Here is a 23,179-nt window from a genome sequence, read left to right as displayed (position 1 = left end):
GCCTATTGCGAAGGTGCCTTATCGTCTTGCACCTCCAGAGATGCAAGAGTTGTCCTCGCAGCTCCAGGAGTTGCTGGGGAAGGGATTCATTCGGCCGAGCAGCTCGCCGTGGGGAGCACCTATTCTGTTCGTCAAGAAGAAGGATGGTTCACACCGGATGTGCATTGATTACCGGGAGTTGAACAAGTTGACGGTCAAGAACCGTTACCCGTTACCGAGGATCGATGATTTATTCGATCAGTTGCAGGGAGCGTCTTGGTTTTCCAAGATCGATCTGAGGTCAGGGTACCATCAGGTGAGAGTGCGGGACGAGGATGTCCAGAAGACAGCGTTTAGAACGCGATATGGGCATTATGAGTTTGTGGTGATGCCTTTCGGGCTCACCAATGCCCCGGCTGTGTTCATGGATCTCATGAATAGGGTATGCAGACCGATGTTGGATCGGTCAGTGATTGTATTTATCGACGACATTCTGGTGTATTCTAGATCTAGAGAGCAGCATGAGGAGCATTTGAGGGAGGTCCTCGAGGTATTGAGGTCGGAGAAGCTTTATGCAAAGTTCTCCAAATGTGACTTCTGGCTGCGGGAGGTCCAATTTCTAGGACATGTTGTTAATCAGAAAGGGATATTGGTCGATCCGTCCAAGGTTGAGGCGGTGATGAGTTGGGAGGTGCCGAAGTCACCCTCTGAGATCAGGAGCTTCCTTGGGTTGGCAGGGTATTATCGGAGGTTCATTAGGGATTTCTCCAAGATTGCAGTGCCGCTCACCAGGTTGACCCGGAAGGGTGTTGCATTCTCATGGGGGCCCGAGCAGCAGACCTCCTTTGAGACACTTCGCCAGAGGTTGTGCGAAGCCCCGGTATTAGCTCTCCCGGAAGGGATGGAAGATTTTGTAGTATATTGCGACGCATCGATTTCGGGACTGGGTGCAGTGTTGATGCAGAGGGGCCATGTGATAGCATATGCGTCGAGGCAGCTAAAGCCTCATGAGGCGAGATATCCCACGCATGATTTAGAGTTGGGGGCAGTAGTGTTCGCTCTCAAGATTTGGCGTCACTACTTGTATGGGGTTCGATGTACGATATACACGGATCATAAGAGTTTGAAGTATTTGATGGATCAGCCCAACCTAAATATGCGTCAGAGGAGGTGGTTGGATGTGGTCAAGGATTATGATTGTGAGATACTGTACCACCCAGGCAAGGCTAATGTGGTAGCTGATGCATTGAGCCGTAGGGCGGAGAGCACTCCATTGCGAGATGTATGTCTGAGACTGACGGTGATGACTCCGGTATTGGATGCTATTCGTGGGGCGCAGGCCGAGGTTGTGAGATCCGAGATGCAGAAGAAAGAGCGGGTTGTGGGGTTAATTTCAGAGTTCGTTAAGGATGGACGAGGATTTCTGACGTTTCAAGGTCGGATTTGGGTACCGTTCGTGGGCGGTACACGTACTACTTTGATGGAAGAGGCTCATAGATCGAAATTCTCGATCCATCCCGGTGCTACGAAGATGTATTTGGACTTGAGGAAGGAATATTGGTGGCCTTGTATGAAGAGAGACGTCGCATGGTTCGTTGAGAGGTGTTTGACCTGCCGTAGGGTTAAGGTCGAGCACCAGAGACCGCATGGCAAGTTGCAGCCCTTGGAGATCCCCGAGTGGAAGTGGGAACAGATTACTATGGATTTCATCACCAAATTGCCGAGAACTGCCAGGGGAGTCGATGCAATTTGGGTGATTGTGGATAGATTGACGAAGAGTGCACACTTCCTTGCCATTAGCGAGAGTTCATCAGCGGAGAAGTTGGCGGAGTTATACGTGAGAGAGGTAATATCTCGGCATGGAGTGCCGATCTCGATTGTTTCAGACCGTGATGTACGTTTCACTTCCAGGTTCTGGAAGAAATTCCATGAGGAGCTGGGTACTAAACTACATTTTAGTACCGCATACCATCCCCAGACAGACGGTCAGAGCGAGCGGACGATTCAGACACTGGAGGACATGCTTCGAGCGTGTGTGTTAGACTTCGGGGGTAGCTGGGATGCATACTTACCCCTAGCAGAGTTTTCCTACAACAACAGCCATCATTCGAGCATTGGTATGCCACCTTTTGAGCTGTTGTATGGTAGGAGGTGTCGGACCCCCATTTGCTGGGGAGAGGTGGGACAGAGAGTGATGGGCAGCACGGAGATCGTGCTCCAGACAACAGAGCAGATTCAGCAAGTTAGACAAAGGTTATTGACCGCCCAGAGCCGGCAGAAGAGTTATGCAGACAGGCGCCGATCCGAGCTTGAATTTCAGGTCGGCGACTTCGTTCTCCTGAAGGTCTCTCCTTGGAAAGGAGTGATTCGATTCAGGAAGAGGGGCAAGTTGGGTCCCCGGTATATTGGGCCATTTCGTGTGAGTGCAAGGATAGGCCGGGTAGCCTATCGGTTGGAGTTGCCAGCGGAGTTTGGACAGATCCACGACACCTTTCATGTGTCGCAATTGAGGAAGTGCATAGCCGATGAGTCGGCGGTGGTTCCATTAGAGGATATTCAGGTGGATGCGAGCCTGAATTATGCGGAGAGACCAGTGGCTATCAGGGATCAGAAGATCAAGGTTCTGAGGAACAAGGAGGTACCTCTGGTGTTGGTTCAATGGCAACACCGTAAGGGATCGGAAATGACTTGGGAGCCGGAACGTGAGATGCGGGAGCAGCATCCGGAACTATTTTCAGAATGAGACTTCGAGGGCGAAGTCTAATCCTAGCGGGGGAGAGTTGTAACAGCCCGGAATCTCAGGTATTATTAAATTATGTTTTTGGGGGTGATTTAAGAGGGGACTCGGCGAGTTGGAGCCTAGACTCGCCGAGTAGGATCGCAGACTTGGTCGCGGGTTCGCGACTGGACTCGACGAGTCCAGATATGGACTCGGCGAGTCGACGCTGTTCAGCAGAAACCCTAACCGTTTGGTTTTGGATCGTATATAACGCCTCTTAGGCCGTCATTGTCCGTCTTTTGGTCGATTGAGAAGAACCCTAATCGTTGTGGACGTCTAGAGCAGGAGAGAAAGCTATTTGGACTTGGAGGAACTTGTTAGGCAAGAAGAAGAAGAGTTTGGCCAAAGGAATATCAAGGAGGATCGAGTCCTGAGGTTTGGGGGACACAGAGAGTGCGTTTTCAGGTAATACTCGGACCATTTCTGTTATTTTGTTGTGTATACGAATCTAGGGTTTATGAAACCCATTTAGTGATTAGATGGGTTATTATGTTATTACCCAAACGTTTATACCCCAGTAATAAGATGTTTAGAAGTCCAGAAAGTCCCATGATTGTATACCTTGGGACCATACGTAATTTAGGAAGCAGTTGCTCGTCTGCATGGCATGGACTCGCCGAGTTGTTCTTCAGACTCGGCGAGTAGCTTGAAGATTTACTGGGACTCGCCGAGTTGTTCATCAGACTCGGCGAGTGGAGTCGGGGTGGCCCCGCGATTCTTCCAGGAGTAACTCGTCGGGTCGAGGAGGATACTCGACGAGTAGATAGGGAATCTCAGAGAGTTGGAGGACGTCTAGACTCGCCGAGTCGCCATGGCACTCGCCGAGTCCGGTCGAGTTGACCGTTGACCGTTGACCAGAGTTGACCTAAGTCTGACTTCTTAGGGATAGTCACACTTAGAAGATAAAAGTGTTAATGATATATGTGATGTTATAGGGAGGTTGTAGCTCGTCGGATTGTGCACGAGTCATTTCGGGATTTGCTAGCTTTCAGCTTTTACGAGGTGAGTCTTCTCACTATACTGTACCCGGATGGGTTTGACTGTGTGACCGGAAGGTCGGATATGATATGTGATATGTATGCTATATGTGGTAAGTTATTTGTTATATGTGTGCTATGTATGTTATGTGGGTCGGAAGGCAATATGGTATGGGACGGAAGGCGAGTATGTTATGGGCCGGAAGGCGTGGTGTTGATGACCGGAAGGTCAGGGCCTGGAAAGGCGTATGTGCGTAAGTTGTATATTGGGGAACTCACTAAGCATTTATGCTTACAGTTGTTGTGCATGTATTTCAGGTACTAGCGAGGACCGTGGGAAGGCGCCGGCGTGATCGATACACACTGAAGAATGCTTTTATGATCTTGGGATTCTGATTATTTGTATTTGACAGAATACTTAAACTATTTATGCCTTGTTTTGAATGGAAATAAATATATTTTTAAAAATGAAAATTTTGTTTGAAAATTTGCGTTGTTACAATATTTTGCACCTCCTTCTTTTCCATCTTATCATCGATCACGAATGCTAGATATGATGTACATCCTTTGGCCAAACACTTTCTGGCTTTCAATAGGGAAATGATTCCAGAATTTACTCTGCGTTTGTCTCCATACACCATAAACGACTCTTTCCCTGGCGGGTTTACTTTTACTATCTTCTTTCTACACAATATTTCTGCATCGTTGGCGCTAAGCCAATCCATTCCTAAAACTATGTCGAATCCATTTAACTCGATAGGCAATAATTCCTCGTGGAACTTATTCCCATCCAAGTTAATGAGGATGTTTTTCATACGATGGCTAATAGGTATAAACTTGCCACTAGCAATCTCGACAAATAAGGCATTAACTAGCCTATATACAGGTAAAGCTAGCTTTCTACCAAATTCATGCGATATAAAGGAGTAATTGGCTCCAGAATCAAACAAAATTTGGGCAGACAATTCGTTTACAAGAAAGGTACCTGAAGCGACATCGACTTCTTCTTTTGCAGCTTCAAGTGTCATCTGAAAGGCTCTCGCCTTCGGCTTTGGTGGTAGATTGGGCTTTGCAGCATCCTTCCTCTTTGGACAGTCTTCAAGAACATACCCTACTTCATGGCACTCAAAACATATCCTCTTGTCGGACGGACAAACGTTGGCATAATGCCCAGTCTTTCCACATTTGAAGCAAGTCACCTCCTCACTACATCTCCCAGAGTGCTTTTCTTGCACTTCTCACACCATTTCACTTCACCTCCTCCTCCTCCAAACATCTTGGACTTAGAAAATTTGCTTTTCTTGTTGGAACCTGCAGTTCCTTCAAATTTTCTCTTTTCACCAACTTCTGCCCTCTCCAGACCCTTCTCTCTGATCTGAACCTCAACATTCTTAGCAGCCCAGATGGCGGATTTCAAAGTGGTTGCTTGCTTAACCATCAGACCAAAGTCCGTTGGTAATCTGAGGGGAAACTTGTTGACCTAAGAGAGTTCAGTTGGAACTAGATGAGGAATAAGCTTCATCTTTTCCATAAAACTAGCAGCGTATTCGGTAACGCTCATCTTTCCTTTCTTTAAATTCTGGAACTCATTATTGATTTCCAGAAGATCCTGCTTAGAGCAGTACTGCACTTTCAGTTGTAACACAAAATCTTCCCAAGACATCTTACTAGCTTCACCCTTGGGCATCGAATCAGCTAGTAACTTCCACCAGCTCAACACACCAGAATTTAACAGAGGAATCGCAAGTGCGGTCTTTTGTTTGTTGCTGCACTCGCAACTTTCAAACATCGTCTCCATTTCGGAGATCCAATTCATGACTTCCACCAGTGTCGGACTTCCAGATAGACACGAAGGTTTAGATGCCATGAAATCTTTGTATTTGCATCCGCGTCCATCAACTCCTCCATCCTAGTTGTTTTGTCTAACTATCGGTGGGTTGGCTTGACCAAGAGTCCCACTGTAGTTCCCTCCTACTGATTGCCCTTCATTCAATACGGGTTGTTCAACAGGCATCGTAGTCTCTTCCCTATGTTGTATTAGTAATCGCCTTGTCTCCTCCATTTGGCGATCTAACATCATCTAGATCATTTCTTGTACCCCAACCATCGTCATTGGCTCAAGTGCAGCTCCTACAACAGGTACTTGCTCAACTACTTGAGTTTGAGGCTGTTGATCCCTGTTTCCATTTGCATTTGCAGCTCCACTACGAGTTCTTGCCATTACAATCTATATAACGAATAAGGCGAATTTAGGTCTTTATCCTTGTTAGACATGTCAATTCCCTTATCACTCCGAAACGTTTACATGTTAGTTCTAATCTCGTAATCATACGCTTAGAATCCTACACACATAAGGTTTCCAGATCCGGTCGGCAACAGACCATAGCTCCGAACAAATAATGGCGCACATAGCAAACACATAGCATTTAGCACATAAGGGCATTTTAGGCATCTTCCCTAAAATAAACTAGTGCTCGTGACTAAAATATGGTAGACACTCATCTCACAATCATCACTTAGCATTTTAAGTTCAAGTCTAGAAATTCTACAATTTCTTAGTTCGCTTAAACTAATGCTCTGATACCAACTGTGACATCCCCTGATTTCTCGGCCAGAAAAGACCGATTTAATTTATGCTTTTTAAAATAAAATCAGAGAAATCTTTTCAAAAGATGTTGCGGAATTGGTCCCCAAACAACATATGATAAAAGTTTATCAAAACCCTTCATTAAGAAGGTATATATTTTCCATATATATATACCAAAACCTTAGGATGTCATGTTGCGATACAGATCAAAAGCATAAACAATACATTATAAGCCTTTCAACAGTTATTTACAACTACTGGCCTATAATCGAAAAATCTCTCGTCGTCCTCCGACTATGCTCGGGGTCCACTACCTGTAACATAAAAAGCTGAGTGGGTCAGGCTTGGGAGCCTTGTGAGCATATAGGGTTTTCAACCCACAATAATAATAAACTTATTAAGTTCACCAATCAATAATAACCCATATTACCCGTTCCCGTTATCCTCACTTTACGTCCCTAAACACTTTTCACAAGGGACCTAGCCTAAAGAATATCATCGGGATGGACACTACTGCTAAGGGGTTTCCTCAGCCATACATGTCCTAAAGGCAACCATGAGAGGGATGGGGTACAACGAATGAACACTCTCGGTTCATTAACACCTACAGGTTGCGGACCTGCTAATGTTTCCCACTGGACTGTCTAGAAAGTCCGTGGTCGTCATCTAAACTCCGCTAGATGATTGGATCTCAAAACACATCGAGGCCTCTCATCAATTTTATTTTATCACACCTCACTCTGTACCCATGTTCTACCCAACATATTTGTAGATAAAAATACTTATACAGTTTAAAACTTGTATAAAACATCAACACAACAATCACCTCAAATAAACAATTAATATATTTACACATAGCACGTATTATAAGGTAAATACTTCATATCTATGTGTAAAATGAAAGTGACTATACACTCACTTGATGTGGTGATAATCGGGCAGCAATTCGTTTCCTAAAACGATCGTTTCTAATAAAACCGAGAGTTTTATTGAGAAACCGGGCTTTGCAAAAGTCGGGCTTCGAAACCGAAAAGATAAATTTTCCGGGGTTCACGAGCACTTAGTGGAGTATTCCGGGGTTTACAATCGATACCGGGGCTTCGCGGGACGTTAAGATGAAAGAAATATGGGTTTAGGGGTTAAAATTGACAATTTTCCAAAGTATACCCGGGAGGTCTCGCACCCTTGTATTTATAGGGGAGAGCTTCTGATCGAACGGCTGAGAGAAAGCCACGCCTCGCAGATCCGAGGGCTCGCAGGGATGGGTCGCACATGGTTGCGCATGGCTCGCACATGGCTCGCACCTGCGAGGGGCTCGCTGGCAGCTTGTGATTGGACCGAGGTCTAGGCTCCGAAGTAGAGGTTTCGTGGCATGCTGCGAGGGCTCGGTCTCGTGCAAGAGGGTACGTGTCGCCTTCTCAGTGGACCACTTCGGATAAGGCCATGTGCTTGGATGACTCAGCAGCTCGGGTGACTCAGCAGGGCACGTGGCGTATGCGAAGCGAGGACACGTGGCCGAAGTCCACGTGTGCGAAATTCCTCGGTTTTGGGGATTTTTCTCGTTTTTCGTGCCAAAACTTCTAAAATCCATAACTTTCGCATACGAGCTTCGTTTTTGACGTTCTTTATATGCACGCGTAGCTACAATTACGCTCTACAACTTTCGTTTAGACTTCGTCGGCTAATTTTGACTTTAATTTTTATATTATTATTTTTAACAGACCGGGACAGGAAATCCGTTAAAAATTCATAACTTCTTGATCCGACGTCCGTTTTCGTCAGACTTTTTACCGTTGTGCTACTAATGACGGGACCTTCAATTCTTGTTTAGGTTGTGTCGGCTAAAAATCGCTCGATCTAAAATTTGAGTTTTTAGCTGTCTACTGCTAAGCTGAAACTTCGAAAAATCGTAACTTCCTCATACGAAGTCAGATTTGGGCGTTCTTTTTATCGATCTTCTCGGTTTAACGAATACTACGACTTTCGTTTAGATCAATAAGGCTAAAAAGTAGTTTATCAAAAACTCACTTTTTACGACATTCAACACTGTGCCGGTTTTGTCGCGAAACTTCGACAGGTCATAACTTCTTCGTTATAACTCGGATTTTGGTATTCTTTATATCCCCAAAATCCTTGTTTCGACCACTACAACTTTATGTAAAGATATAAGGCTTATCTCACACTTTAATTTTGACGCTTATTTTTATTCTTAATTAATTAAATCCTAATAATTAAGCATAAAACACATAATTCATATAATATTCACATAATTCCTTTTCATTTCCTCAAAATGAGTTACAAAGGTTAACCTAGACTATCAACTCAATATAAATGCCTAGGCTAGAAACACGAGTGTTACATTTACTATGCTTGCTATGATACAACTGTTGTGATACTACGCATGACGTCATCCACCCCCGAACGTTTCCGCCGGTCCGGTTTGGGGTGTGACATAAACTGATGTATTCAATTAAGTTCTATGTCAAACAAATCAGAAATCGGGAAACAAACTGTTGGATAATAAGTACAACTATGTTCAATGTATTTATCCGCATGATATCTTGAAGAACAGAGGATTATATGATCCCTTATCTAAATGGCGCATCAGGATTCGACATTGGCTTTTAGAGAACTACGATTGCTACTCGGATTTTGAAGCTACATTAGCAAATATAGTTATTAGACTTATCCAAGTGGATACTATTGAATTAGGTGTCTAATCCCATAACTATAATTGGTATGTAGTTGACCCGATAATAGCGTGGTCTATTTGGGTTGTAACACACTCTTGAACAATTTGATAGGATGAATATTTGAGGAAGAGGTTGTTGTGATTTATTAATATCTTATAAGTATAATATATTAATTGAAAAATCACATTATTTAATTAGTATTGATCAAGAATTAATTTGATATTAATTTAGTGATCAAAATAAACTGATTAAAGATACATGGACTGATTAGGTAAATCAGTAATATTTCTAGTTGGACTCATGACTCATGTTGATTAGAGTTGGACTAAACCTATCTGAGAGTCCAAGAAGGTTTAGCCCAAAAGGCATAAGATATATGAAGATACATTAGGGTTTGCATGGTTGTAATCCTAAGCTATAAAAGAAGTCCTTAACACCCTAACCCCCCATGCACACTAGAGTTGTAGCTAGCCAATTTTGATCTCCCAAACCTCTCACTCAAGTCCATTCTCTTGTTCTTGCTTTGTTATAAGATATTTGAGGCATCACACTTGAGGTGCTAGGCTCCTAAAGGTCAAATACAAGCAAGCTACTACACAAGGTAATCATCTAACTATTTTTTATGATTCAAATGTTACCTTGCATGTTAGTTTAGGCTTTATGCTTTGGAAAAACAATGTTGCATGTATAGTTAGAGAAAACTTAGATCCAAAGCATTAGGGTTGTATGTGCACCATAGGAATGTTAGAATACATAAAACCCATCAAGTCATACAAGAAATTTTCAATCTTCTTCATGTTCTGTTGCTACTGATTTGTATTTGCAATGAATACGTTTTCAAAACAAATGAGAGAGATTCCATATCTGAGTTTGATTTTATTGCTCTGTATTTGATTCCAAGCCTAAGTATGTGTATCCTTGTGTTTATCATTCTATGGTTTATCAAATGGAGATATGATTCATACCCTTTTCCGATCATCTTCACGCTGCCATCTCACAACCAACACTAATATTGTAATCGATTACAAGGGGAAAGGGAAGAGGGAGTACCGATATAGGGCTACGAAAAAACAAGTGCATAATGAATTTTTGTTTTCCTGGATAATTTGGTTAGATAACAAAGGAAATTTTATTGGGAATTTCTTTGGTCAAAGAACATATATGGAGGTTGTCGGATTTACACACACACAAAGAAACCACTTGTATATTAAATTTCATTTTTTTCTTTTTAAAAAAATAAAAGAAAAGAAAACCTCATAAAATGTTCATGGGTAGTTAAATGACGAAAATACCCTTCATTCAATGGTTAAAAGCTTACAAAGTTAGCAAAAAGGACCAAACATCAAAAGTTTTAAACGCACAAGGACCATCTGCGATGTTTTTAAACCACGTGGATTAAACCTCAGATCTGAGAAAACCATAGGGACCATTTATGATTTTTTTTTCTTAATATTATTTAATATATAACATAATACTGCAAATATTAATTATTTTATTTAAGGGATAATGTCATAATAAACCTCAAGTTTGGCTGAAAATGGCGGTTTTACCCTTTGACAAGATTTTGGTTCGTTTATGCTGCAAACTGAACATTTATGATGTTTTTTCTTAATATTATATAATATATAACATAACCGTTGAATAATATATAGGTTGAGTCGTATTACACCAAATCACAATGAGGTTAGAAAAAAATTGAGAGAAAAATGAAATTTGAAGATGTGACGGAGATGCTCTTTGTTTCAATGAGAATATACAACACCACGGAGACCATGAAACATGGTAACTTCAAGATTCTAATAAAATATTGATAATTTTATCTTAAATTCTTGCAGTTTCAACTTTATTGATTTTATTTTTTTCGTTCAAATTAAAACCAATGTTGTATCATCTAAATCTCCAAAAACACCAATCGCGGTCTTCATCACCACACCATCCCTGAAAACATAAAAAGATAAACTAATCAAAAACCAAAACATGATGAGTCCACTTCAACATCTACTTACTACTAACTACTTACATGTCTTTCTCCATATACATCATATCAAGAAATTAGATGATATATGGAGCATAAGGAATCAACAACTAAGTTTTAAGAGAGCTTTTAAAACCCTGAAAGATCCCCAAATATGCCTCCAGAATGCCATTTCTCAAAAGATTTGTGTACTCTATCATTTCATCATCAACTTCTGATGTGTGTGAGGAAAATTCAACTGCACTTTGAAGCATAGGCATAGCATACATCAAATACATCTCAAAATTCTCCCCAATCGCCAAAGCAATATCACCAAAACAGGAAAATAGGAGGCTTCATGGATCTATGCAATTGATTGCGTGAAAGATCTTCAAGAAGCTGAGTCGTGATCCCATCATACCATGGCAACACATTTTCCTCCAAAGCCCTACATATGTCACCAACCTACAGTCACATCACATACCTGATACTCTTCAAAATTTTGTAGTCCCAATTCCAGATACTTGTAAAACTCAGGCATGAATCTTGCAAAATCAGGTCCCGTTAAGTAGGCTAAAGCTCCTATTGCCAACATTTCTTCTTCATGAACAGTTGCAAATCGACACGCAAAAACTCGTAAAAAAAGATTCATGATTTGGTCAAAATACTGCACGAACACGTATTTAGTTGGCACTGATGAACCTAACTTCTAAATAATCACATAAAAACACCCAGACAGGAGTCTCTGGAGCTTGTTCTATTTATGTCTTTCATCAGATGAAAGCTTCTGTTCTTCAAGGTATTTGTGTTGGGTTTTGAGCAATCTAACACTTCTTAAGTGTGCATGCAACCCTAATAAACCTTGGATCTATGTTTGTCTAAATACATGCAAAATAATAATTTTTCCAAGGTTCATAACCTATCTAACATGGCATGGGGTACTTTTAAACATAAAAGAATTAGATGAGATTACATACCTTTTGATGATGAGTTCAATTCCTAAGGAGTTTGAGGGCCAAGCACCAATAGTGTGAATGCCTCAAATGGAATCACAAAACACCACAAACTCTTGGAAAAACTTTGAGAGAGAATACACACTTGTATTTTCGGCCACACACAAGCACACACACACTAGTTCACTAGTTTTCCTTAGGGGCCATTTCATGCTCCATAAGCATGCTTATATAGTGTGCATGGTTAGGGTGAAACCCTAATAACCCATGTCTTTACCTTTCCAAGGATCCATGGGTTAAAAGCTCCATGGATCATCCATGGACTTCCATATAAGCCTAACCCATTAACAAATGAGTGTTAGCCCACACCATATAAAACCAATAGCCCATAATCTAATTAGTCTTCCTTTTAATCTCTAAATTAATTCATAATTAATTTAAGACTAAGACTAATTAAATAACATGACTTCATATTAATATATTATAACTTATAGTATATTAATAATCATATGTGTATAACTCTCATAAAATTATCCATAAATAGTTTGGATGAAATGCAACCCAAATGGACCATGTCGGGTCGGGTCAAGTATATACCAAATAAGTTATGGACTTAGACACCTTATCCAACAGACTCCCACTTGGATAAGTCTAATAACTATATTTGCGTATGTTACTTCAGGAACCAACCAGCAATCGTAGCTCTCGAAAACTCTGTTGAACTATGAAGCGCCATTTTAGATAAGTGATCGTATAATCCTCTGTTCTCATGATATCAGCCGGACAAATACATGGAACAACGTCGTACTTATTGTCCAGCAGTTTGTTTCCCGATTTCTGATTTGTTTGACAAAGAACTTAATCGAACACATCAATTTAGTTCTGACCGGCCGGTACATAGGTCACAACAAAATCATCGAGGGGCCCAGATATCGCTTCTATTTCTAGAAGGAACAGATAAACTTCGACTCATATGCTTGTTCTACTACTTGTTGAATTGTACACAAAGGCATGTTTTATAACATCAAGTTACTGATGCGTTTACGTGCAATCAATGCACAACCAACTCATAGGTAACAACTCATATCTCTAGGTTTGAAGATTTATATGATATTACTGTCTCACGATCACTCGAGATAAATTCCATGAAGTGATACAAGTGAGCGTGGGTTTATTCCAATACTCATAACTTATGAGCACTCATGAATGTTGTAGCAACCATTGCTATGACTAAACCTATTTAGCCATCTACAAACTCGATTCATGACAGTCTTGATTCATACCTACTTCCAACATATGAACGACTGTGGAGTGTTTAAATAACTTAGTCATTCGGAAAGAATAACCTAGCTATTTTGGAAGTCAAAACATGCAAAGTGAAACACAATAATAATCGAATCTAATATGGTCTCAGAACCCTTTTGAATATAAATAGAACCACCTTTTATTTATCACCATATTGATTACACATTATTCATTGTATAATGTTTCAAACAATCAACTTAAGACTTGAATAAAAACAACAGTCGTCCCATGCTCCTAGCATGTACACTTTGTTTTTCTAAACAATAGTTATGCCATACTCCAAGTATGCACACTATGTTTGTCTATGATCCTTTCATTGTGATGTAGATCAATTGAACATGATTCCAATGATACTCATTTCACAATCCCAAATCCTTATTGTAAATGTGAGAATCCCCGATTCTTATCATTTACCAAAAAATCTGTTTGATTTTAAACTTTTATGCAATGTTCCTCTTGTAATGATTATGCACAAAGTCACCAAAACCTTGTCACCAGTCATTACAGAGTATTCCAAAGAAGGTCAACTTCTATGGAACGGAAGTCTCATATTCAAAGTACATTGCTTTGAACATCCTTCTTGCACTAAGGTTTTCTAATCTTACATAGATTGAATAACTTCCACCTATGGAGACATTTCCATAGTCCCATTTTGACTATCACTTCCGAACAAGAGTTACTTCTTTTCAGAATATGTCAATATGGTCCTTTCCGACAACTTACATCATACTTCCAACTTTCCCTGAGCAACCAATCTTTGGTGAACCTCAGATTTGTCCTCAACAATTGCTTAATCACTTTAGTCATATCCAGTTCTAGACTTTTCCCTTCTCAATGCCTTAAGCATTTGGAAAATTTAGAAAAGATGAATATTATAGCACATGCAATCGATCCTATATCCGAAGCATATGGGACACGATTCATGATGTTTGACATAAAGACATGATACTAGACTAGTCTTTTGCTACAATATTTTTTTTTATTTGCCATGTTTTCAAATTTTAACTATGAAGAGGGATGCCATAATCATAATCAAATTTTGAAAACGCAATATATATAGAATTTCTTCAAGTTGAACCATTCCAACATAAAACTCATATATATGTCCTTCACTAAAGATGATTAAAATCTCAATCTAAGCTTTAGAATTGAAATGAAGTATAATTTCCTCTCCCTTAATTATAGCAAAATAACTTTTCAACCCCTGCAACTTCATGAATTGAAACTTTGTTTTGTATCATTAACATTGCTAACTTGCAACACTAAACGTAATAATCATGCTCCCACTAACATGATGATTATCAGCATAACACTTATGCTCCCACTAGCTCTGACATATTTCCAGAAATCTGCTGGACTTCTGAAATTTAGATTCATACACCCTTTCTTTGATAGCTCACATGTGTGTCTAAACAATTTTTAGGACTATGAAAAGGGATACCGTAATCATAGTCTTAATTGTTTAGACCGTTGCCATTTCTCACAATTCCATGTTAGTGTGCCGGCGAACCACACGCGCTCCACTAACGACTTTTGAAAATGCAAATAACACAATTGATATCTACGTAAAATCTACTTAGTAAAAGCGTTTCCTCACCATCATTTTCATGAATCGGAGAGAAAACCTTATGACACTTAGATTTTATAGTGTATGAGTTCCTATCCATGTGAATTTGTCAAAACCATAATCACAAGATAAGGTTAGTGACAAATTCAGCCTTACATGGATTAAACTTGTTCAATCTTAGTTTCTTGTCACCTTGGTAGCACAAGGCCCACCAATGCTTCCAAGTTGAACTCTGATAACTCACATGCAAATTCAACTTATTTGAAGTAGGTACAGAAATAAGAATTATGTCAACACGATAGGTTGCAAACCTTAAGTTGTGTGCTAGTGATAAATTACAGGTTTTACTCTTGATTAAATCTTGAAACTATTTCAGGATCTTTAAGGCTCCCACTGTCCCCTTGACATATAAGTTTCCCCAGTCAAGAACCATTCCTTGACAAAACGAATATTCAAGGGACAATGCGGATTCTTATCAAGACTAACACTTCACACAATTGGTCTTAGTTGGTCTTTGTCTCATCCAAGACATCACAACTTACCAATTTCAAATGTACAAGAGTAGAAAACATTTTACTCTTACATTTGACTAGTGTTAATAAATCTTCCTTTATGTCACTCAAAGTTACAATCTTGGAGTATGACTCTAAGAATTGTTTTGGAACGAAGTATGACTCATCTTCTTGATTTTAACCAATCCAACAATTCATGACCTCTCTTCTTAGCCATAACAATGCACTAAGACGTCCTTAGAGCATGAATTTGTGATATGGTTTCATAATCATTAAGATGATCATGAAATACGATACTAAAGTACTCTCCCATCCTTTCAGATTTGAGAAACTTTTATCTTTCTGCCTAATTTGATTCTTCTCATTTGTTTTGTCATACATTGTAACCTTTCCAATGTTACAGAATTATACTTAACCTCATAAGTATAATCATATTTACTAATCTTTAGTAAATCATGACAAATCAATCTTCGTAGTGGACCTTGACCAGCGCACACCCAGTGTACCTAATTCCTTAGTCCTTCAATTGACTCACATATACATGTGATCAAAGAATTAGTCTTAATTTTCAAAGATGAAAATTCTCATTCATCATACAATACAACTTGTATGATTCCAAGTTTCTGTCCAATTGAAACTTGGGTGATGAAAAACTTTCTTCATTTGGTAAATTCAGACACTACCACAAATGAAGGAATCAAATCCACTTTCCAATATTGCTATTACTAGAAACATATAAGCAACAATTTTCCACAGATGCCATTGTAAGGATATTTTTTTAAAATAAATAAAATTAAAACCCCTTTTTTCCTTTTATTTTAAAACTTTGCGGAAAAACTTATCCTTACAATCCACATGAAAACCTTGTTGTTATCTATTCATAAGCAATATATTATAACTCTTAAGCAACAGCTCAAAATTCTGATTACCGAACCATGCGATCGAAACCCACCTTCGCAATCAGAATCAACATATCCTTACTTTAAGCTTCCTATTTGATTCTTAAAACATCAGCATGTGACCCATTCACATTATGTAATAAGAATCTCCAAATAGGAACTTAATAGAGTTAGACAGTGGACTTTACCCGAAGTAGAGTCAAACCTCTTGACTTGATCAACCTTATGACCTTTCAGGCGAACAGGGCAGCTTCGCAACCAATGCCCCTTCCTTTGGCAACAAAACACATGGACCCTTTGGTAATGGCACATGAGACTATCCAATGCTACCATTGTCAATGTCCATTTAAGACTTGGGAAGTTGTTCTTTTAATCAAATTTGCTTTACTAGTGTTCCAAATCATTGCTGATTCCACAACACCAAGCAAATAGATAACATCATTAAGGGTCATGTCATAGTCCGTCTCATAGTAGTCCCAAAGAGACTCACTATGTTACTAAGAAAGTGATTGAACATCCAACTTTCACGGGACTTTGACACCCAACTCTCCCGGCTTGTCAATATGTGACTTTATCTCCAAGATATGAGCACACATAGACTATGCTTGCCAATAGGGATTGAGTGACTTTAAACTTTTCAAGAACTTGTGGGTGAGGGAGAATAATTGGAGGAGGTGGAGGAAGTGAAGCATGATGTTGAGGGACACCATCTTCAAGAGATTTGGGAAGATCATAGTTGTCTGAACCAGACATCTATAATGGGAGAAAATCAAGTTAGTTGATTCAAAGTCCTTAATATAACACCCAATATGAAATATTAAGGCTAGGACCCAACACAATATTTTATAATTTGGAAGAGGGATGCCGTAATCCAAGCTATAAAATATTTGAAGGTAGGCGAATGACGATTCACCAATTTCCACCATGAAAAACGAAATAATTTATTAGGTTTTAATTAGATTTGAAATTCCTAGATCTTTTGAGATTCATTGAACTTTTCAATGGCATGTTTCAATCTCGAGTGTGCCCTCTCAAATTTTGTGACTGGGATGCCGAGGATCACAAAACAAGGTGTGAATAACCATACCAATTCACTTGGTACCCTTAATATTATCACCTAATCAATGTGCCGGTTAACCACACACGCTCCATTGATCTATGACAAACATTAAGTCACCCTTCGTGATCCTTACTAGTCCAAGTTAGTGTGCCGGTTAACCACACACGCTCCACCAACGACTTGGTAAGGTACAAAGTGTGAATTCCATGGGCTAGCACCAAATTCACATTTTTCCTAATGTAACTAAGATTGGGAATTAAATAAAAAATATTTAGTTACTTTATAATATTCATTATACTTTTAATGAGAATTTTAAAGTCATTGTCCTACCCGTTTGGCTAACGACCCTCCACCGATCAAGCAAGCGGTGGGTGAGAGTGGACACCCATTAAGTCGCCATTTTATAGGCAACAACCTTATACCCACCTTATAGACCAGCTTCGTGAATGAGGCCTACTAACGGTAAAACGACTTGTTCTTATACATATATATAATAATTAACCATTAATGTTATAAATAGTATAAGGGTAGAATTTGAACTTTTAAAATTCTATGTGTTGGAATTAAAGTTTATTAAAGTGTGTGAAACTTTTCCAAATTCCAAAACTTGAGGGCAAGTTTTGAAACTATTCAAAACTAATTAATTCCATGATTTATGTGTTTAAAGTAGTTTTAATCCAAAAACTCTTCAAGTTCCATAACTTGAGGACAAGTTATGGAAGACTTTAAACTAATAAAAGAATTACTTTTCTTTATTTTATAACTTATGGAATTAATTAAGGTTACACTTTATTTATATATTTATTAATGAAGTGACTCTTGAACCTCCATAACTTAAGGACAAGACTCTTCATCTTTTGTAACCATCCAAGACTTTTCATTTCATAACTTATGAATTAAAGGTTCATAAAAATGAAGACTCTTCATTTTCATGTAACTTATGTGTTTTAAGTGTGTGTTAAATAAAAGTGACATTTGGATATCCATAACTTGAGGACAAATTATGGACTCCATTAAAACACATAAATGATCAAGAATTAATTCTAAACAATTCAGCAAATAATTCCTATCATCTTCTAAATTCATAAGAACATGAACATGATCATCAAAATTTCAAGAATTATATGAACACATAAAATCATGGAATTTTGATTATAACTTTGAAATTGGTCCATCATCATCATTACCACATCAAAAATAGGTTTTATGAGTCCAAAACAGTTTAAGGTAATGATTCTAGACCAATTCCAGCACCAAAACTCGAAGATATGCTGTCTGGGGGTCCAACTCGCCGAGTGCATGAACCAACTTGCCGAGTTGGATGGGTTTTGCCTTGGACTCGTCGAGTCCCTTCATGGACTCGGCGAGTCAGTTGTGCAGACAGCATAAAATCTTCGATTTTCAGCAATTTGCATCAAGTATTCAAACAAGCAAGCCTAGGGTCTGATACCACTGTTGGGTTTTGAGCAATATAACACTTCCTAAGTGTGCATGCAACCCTAATAAACCTTGGATCTATGTTTGTCTAAATACATGCAAAATAATAATTTTTCCAAGGTTCATAACCTATCTAACATGGCATGGGGTACTTTTAAACATAAAAGAATTAGATGAGATTACATACCTTTTGATGATGAGTTCAATTCCTAAGGAGTTTGAGGGCCAAGCACCAATAGTGTGAATGCCTCAAATGGAATCACAAAACACCACAAACTCTTGGAAAAACTTTAAGAGAGAATACACACTTGTATTTTCGGCCACACACAAGCACACACACACTAGTTCACTAGTTTTCCTTAGGGGCCATTTCATGCTCCATAAGCATGCTTATATAGTGTGCATGGTTAGGGTGAAACCCTAATAACCCATGTCTTTTCCTTTCCAAGGATCCATGGGTTAAAAGCTCCATGGATCATCCATGGACTTCCATATAAGCCTAGCTCATTAACAAATGAGTGTTAGCCCACACCATATAAAACCAATAGCCCATAATCTAATTAGTCTTCCTTTTAATCTCTAAATTAATTCATAATTAATTTAAGACTAAGACTAATTAAATAACATGACTTCATATTAATATATTATAACTTATAGTATATTAATAATCATATGTGTATAACTCTCATAAAATTATCCATAAATAGTTTGGATGAAATGCAACCCAAATGGACCATGCCGGGTCGGGTCAAGTATATACCAAATAAGTTATGGACTTAGACACCTTATCCAACAATTTGTGTAGTTCCAACTTGATGATAGGGACAAGTTGTAAAACCATGGGAGGTATTTCATCGGTCGAACATCTTACAATTTCATTTAGTGTCTCATAAGCAGTTGTTCTTAGTCTGCTCTCTAAATCATCTTCTATGTGGGTCACTGTTAGCAGAGATTACACGATTTCTTGAAAGTAAGGAGTCAAAAGAGATGATTGACCAAAATCCTCGTACCCTTGTGTCAGAAAGTAAAGGGCCCCACATGCTTTTTGTAAAGCCTAGGTTCCGGTATGAATTTATTTTTACAGTTACTTATATTTTCATGGATGACTCGACGAGTTGTAAGCCTCAACTCAGCGTGTCGAGTTTTTCTTGGCAGCGAAGTTTAATGAGTCAACTCGGCGAGTCGAGGTATCTCAACTCGACGAGTTGGCTGCTGGGAAGGAAACCCTAATGTTTAGGGTGTTGCACCCTATTTAAAGGCCTTAAGTCCCTTGGATGGCCTCCTTACCAGCTTCCTCAGTCCAGAAACCCTAAAATCGAGCATTACCTTCCATTGTTGAGTGTGTGAGCTTTAGGAGATCCTTGAGTGTTCATTTTTGGTGCTTGTTTAAGGAGCTTAAGAATTGGGAGTTGCTTGGCTTGAAGAAGGAGTCTTGGATCCAGAATCTCTAGCTCATTTTCCAAGTTTTTAAGGTATCAAGTTCTCATCTTGCTTAATATTAGCTTAGATCTCTTATTGGGTAAAATTATATGCTTTTAGCCATGTTGGGTGGTTTTCGGGGAAGTAGAATGTCCCAAGTGTTTATTCTTTCAAATCTATGATCTTCATGATCTCTTTTGGCATAAAGGTGCCAACTTTATGGTCTTAAGGGATTCATGCATTCATTAAGTCCTTTTGGCTTCTTTTGAGCATTTTAGCCTCTCCTAGTCATGCATGAGTGTACAGTTGGAAACTTTACGTGGCCATTCAGCTTTAAGGGACAAATCTGTAGTTTGGGGACTATGCCTTTGGTGATTAAGTCCTCACCCTTTTAATCCTAGGGTTTAGGTTTTGAACTCGTTTTGGTGGTTCCTAGGGGTAAAATTGGAAACTTTACCCTTCTAGATGCTATTCTGGTTGAGATCTGAGCTGTGAAGCTCTTAGTTTCGATTGTGTCGGCTTAATGAATTAAGGTGTTGGGTTTTTGGCGAACTCGACGAGTTTATTGATAAACTCGGTGAGTTGGATCGGTTTCTTCCCGACTTTGCAGTTGAATAGAGGAACACGACGAGTTGAAGGACAACTCGGCGTGTTGGGTCAACTCGGGTCGTTGACTTTGACTTTGACTTTAGCCTTTGACCAAGTTTGACCTATAGGGGGTTTTGGACATTTTTAGTTGTAATAAAGGAAGTCGTTTCTGTTTAGGGGTCGAGTAGAGTCGATATTCAGAGCCGAGAGCTGTTCAACTATCATTTTGTATTTGAGGTGAGTTTTCCTCACCGGGTTCAGCGAGTCTAAGGCACCAAGGCTGACCCTCGTTTGGTTATGTTATTATACTTTTTGTCTGTGTGATACTTGCATGAGCTTGAATATGTATGTATATTGGATGGGGGCCCATTATATGAGTGTGGGTAGGACCCTATCTCATTCCTATCCGAGTGCGGGCGGGGCCCGTATCTCGTTGGGCGGGGCCCGTATCTCACTATTATGTGAGTGTGGGTGGGGGTCGTATCTCATTATTTTGTGATATGTATGGTATGTGGAAGTTTGGGGGAACTCACTAAGCTTTGTTCTTACGGTTTTCAATTTGTGTTTCAGGTACTTCCGGTTATAAAGGGAAGAGCTCGGGATGACTGTATCGCACACACCTTTGGGATTCCGCATATGATGTTTTACTCTGATTTTATGGCAATTGATACACTAGTTTTATTTGAATGTTTGATGATATTAGAAAAATACTATTTTATCTATTAAATAAATGAAACTTTTTGGGACCATATTTTTGGATGTTACACTTTTTCAGCTACATTTGGAGCATCCTTCATGCTTTGTAAAAGAATTGTTATAATCTGTTGACAGTTGGAAGGTGTGACAATTTGTATCTCCATAGTTGGCCCATAAAGAAACTCGAATATTATTCCAAGTGTCCATGTTGTATCTTTTACATGGTTTTTTGGATCTTTTGATAAAGCAGTGAACATGGAATTAAGAGCGACATTAACAAGTAGGATTAACTTATTCGGTGAACGACCTTCCAAGATTGAACCAAAAACATAAGTAGCCCCTTCTCTTTGTCTCTAATCAAGTTTTGTTATATTCTCTTCAATAAACAACATCATAGGTGGGACAATACCATCTCCAATTGTCCTTACAACAAGCCTAATACATGTCCCACCTGCCATTACAAGATTCCAAGCACTTTTATCATGATCCTGATCTTTTTCTTGTTTCAACAAAGTCTCTAAAAGCATAGGTACAAGAGCAGGGAGAACTTGTTTGATGAAATAAAAACAAGGGATATCAGAATCACCAGTGAATTCGCCTCCATAGTCTTCCAGAATGTCAATCTCTTCATCACAAATCGAGCTCCAAAACTCGATAGCTTGTAAAGCAACCGACTCCTTATCTTCTTTCACTGCTTTTGTATTATGTTAAAGATGTCGTGTATGTGATAAGATAGTTTCTCATAGTAACTTGATGAGATTGACATCAAACACTCATAAGCAGTCTGCCTGATTTTAACTTTCGGTCACATTGTTGCCTCACAAACAACTCTCATAATATAATCTCTTTCCATGTCATTAGAGAAATTTGCTTGAGTAAAACTAAGAGCATTATACAACGCACGCGTGGCAGCAACCTTAACATTATTACTACCTTCTGAAGCCTTCATACCTTGAACTACAGTTGTGAGGATTTTATTCACATGGTCTTCTTCAACAACATCTGGAGAAACTTCTTCATACATTTATCTAAGAGTTTCTGGAGTAGCTTGTTTGACATGAACAGGAACCTGGTGGATATTTGATAAAAGGGACCCGATAAGTCCAGTTCATTGTTTCTGTGGGAGCTCTATACCAACAACTTTAGCTATCACTTGTGATGCAGTGGATCGTGCCTCATGGACAGGAGAAGAGAGTGTCTGTAACAAGCATGCCTTTATCTGTGTCTTGACATTTACATCTAGTGATAACAATCTTTGGATAAGTTAAAACTTTATGTGTTGCTTGTTTTCATCCAAGGCATTCTTGAGGATTAAACCAACTAATTTATAACTGTCAACAGGCTTTTTCTTATTAGCAAGTTCTCCATATAGAGATGCGAGAAACCCGTCTAGGTTTTGATCCTGAAAGTGCTTTAAACTTTCTTCATCATGTTTTCGAATAGATCCATCAACTAATTGTGCATGCAACAGAAATTAGGTGACTTCTATTTCCATATTTTCTTGGCAAACGCTCTTCAGAGGACCGTAGTAATGTAGTATCACAAAACCAACAAGTTATAACATAAACAAAGAGAGAAAACAAGAAGATCCTAAAAGTAAAGCAGAAGCTAGAAAGTATTGAAATTTGTACTTCAGTGCTTGATACAGATTCTAGACAAAGATCTTTTACTTCAAAAAACATTACACGGCTTATCCCCAAAACAAGCACCAACATTTTAAATCAATAAGTTCCTAATAACAACCAGAAAAAACAAGGATGGCAATAAAGTAACC

At 39.1% G+C, this 23,179-nt stretch overlaps 1 pseudogene; it reads right to left on the bottom strand.

Annotated features, from left to right (window-relative positions):
* Window positions 1-10,757: 10,757 nt before the first annotated feature.
* Window positions 10,758-22,900, bottom strand: LOC145066610 (importin subunit beta-1-like; annotated as a pseudogene).
* Between the last annotated feature and the right edge of the window lie 279 nt (window positions 22,901-23,179).

The sequence above is a fragment of the Lactuca serriola genome, chromosome 8, assembly GCF_051521515.1.
Source record: "Lactuca serriola cultivar US96UC23 chromosome 8, Lser_US96UC23_V15, whole genome shotgun sequence".
In the NCBI taxonomy this organism is placed as follows: Eukaryota; Viridiplantae; Streptophyta; class Magnoliopsida; order Asterales; family Asteraceae; genus Lactuca; species Lactuca serriola.
This window is presented reverse-complemented; position numbering and strand designations above follow the sequence as displayed.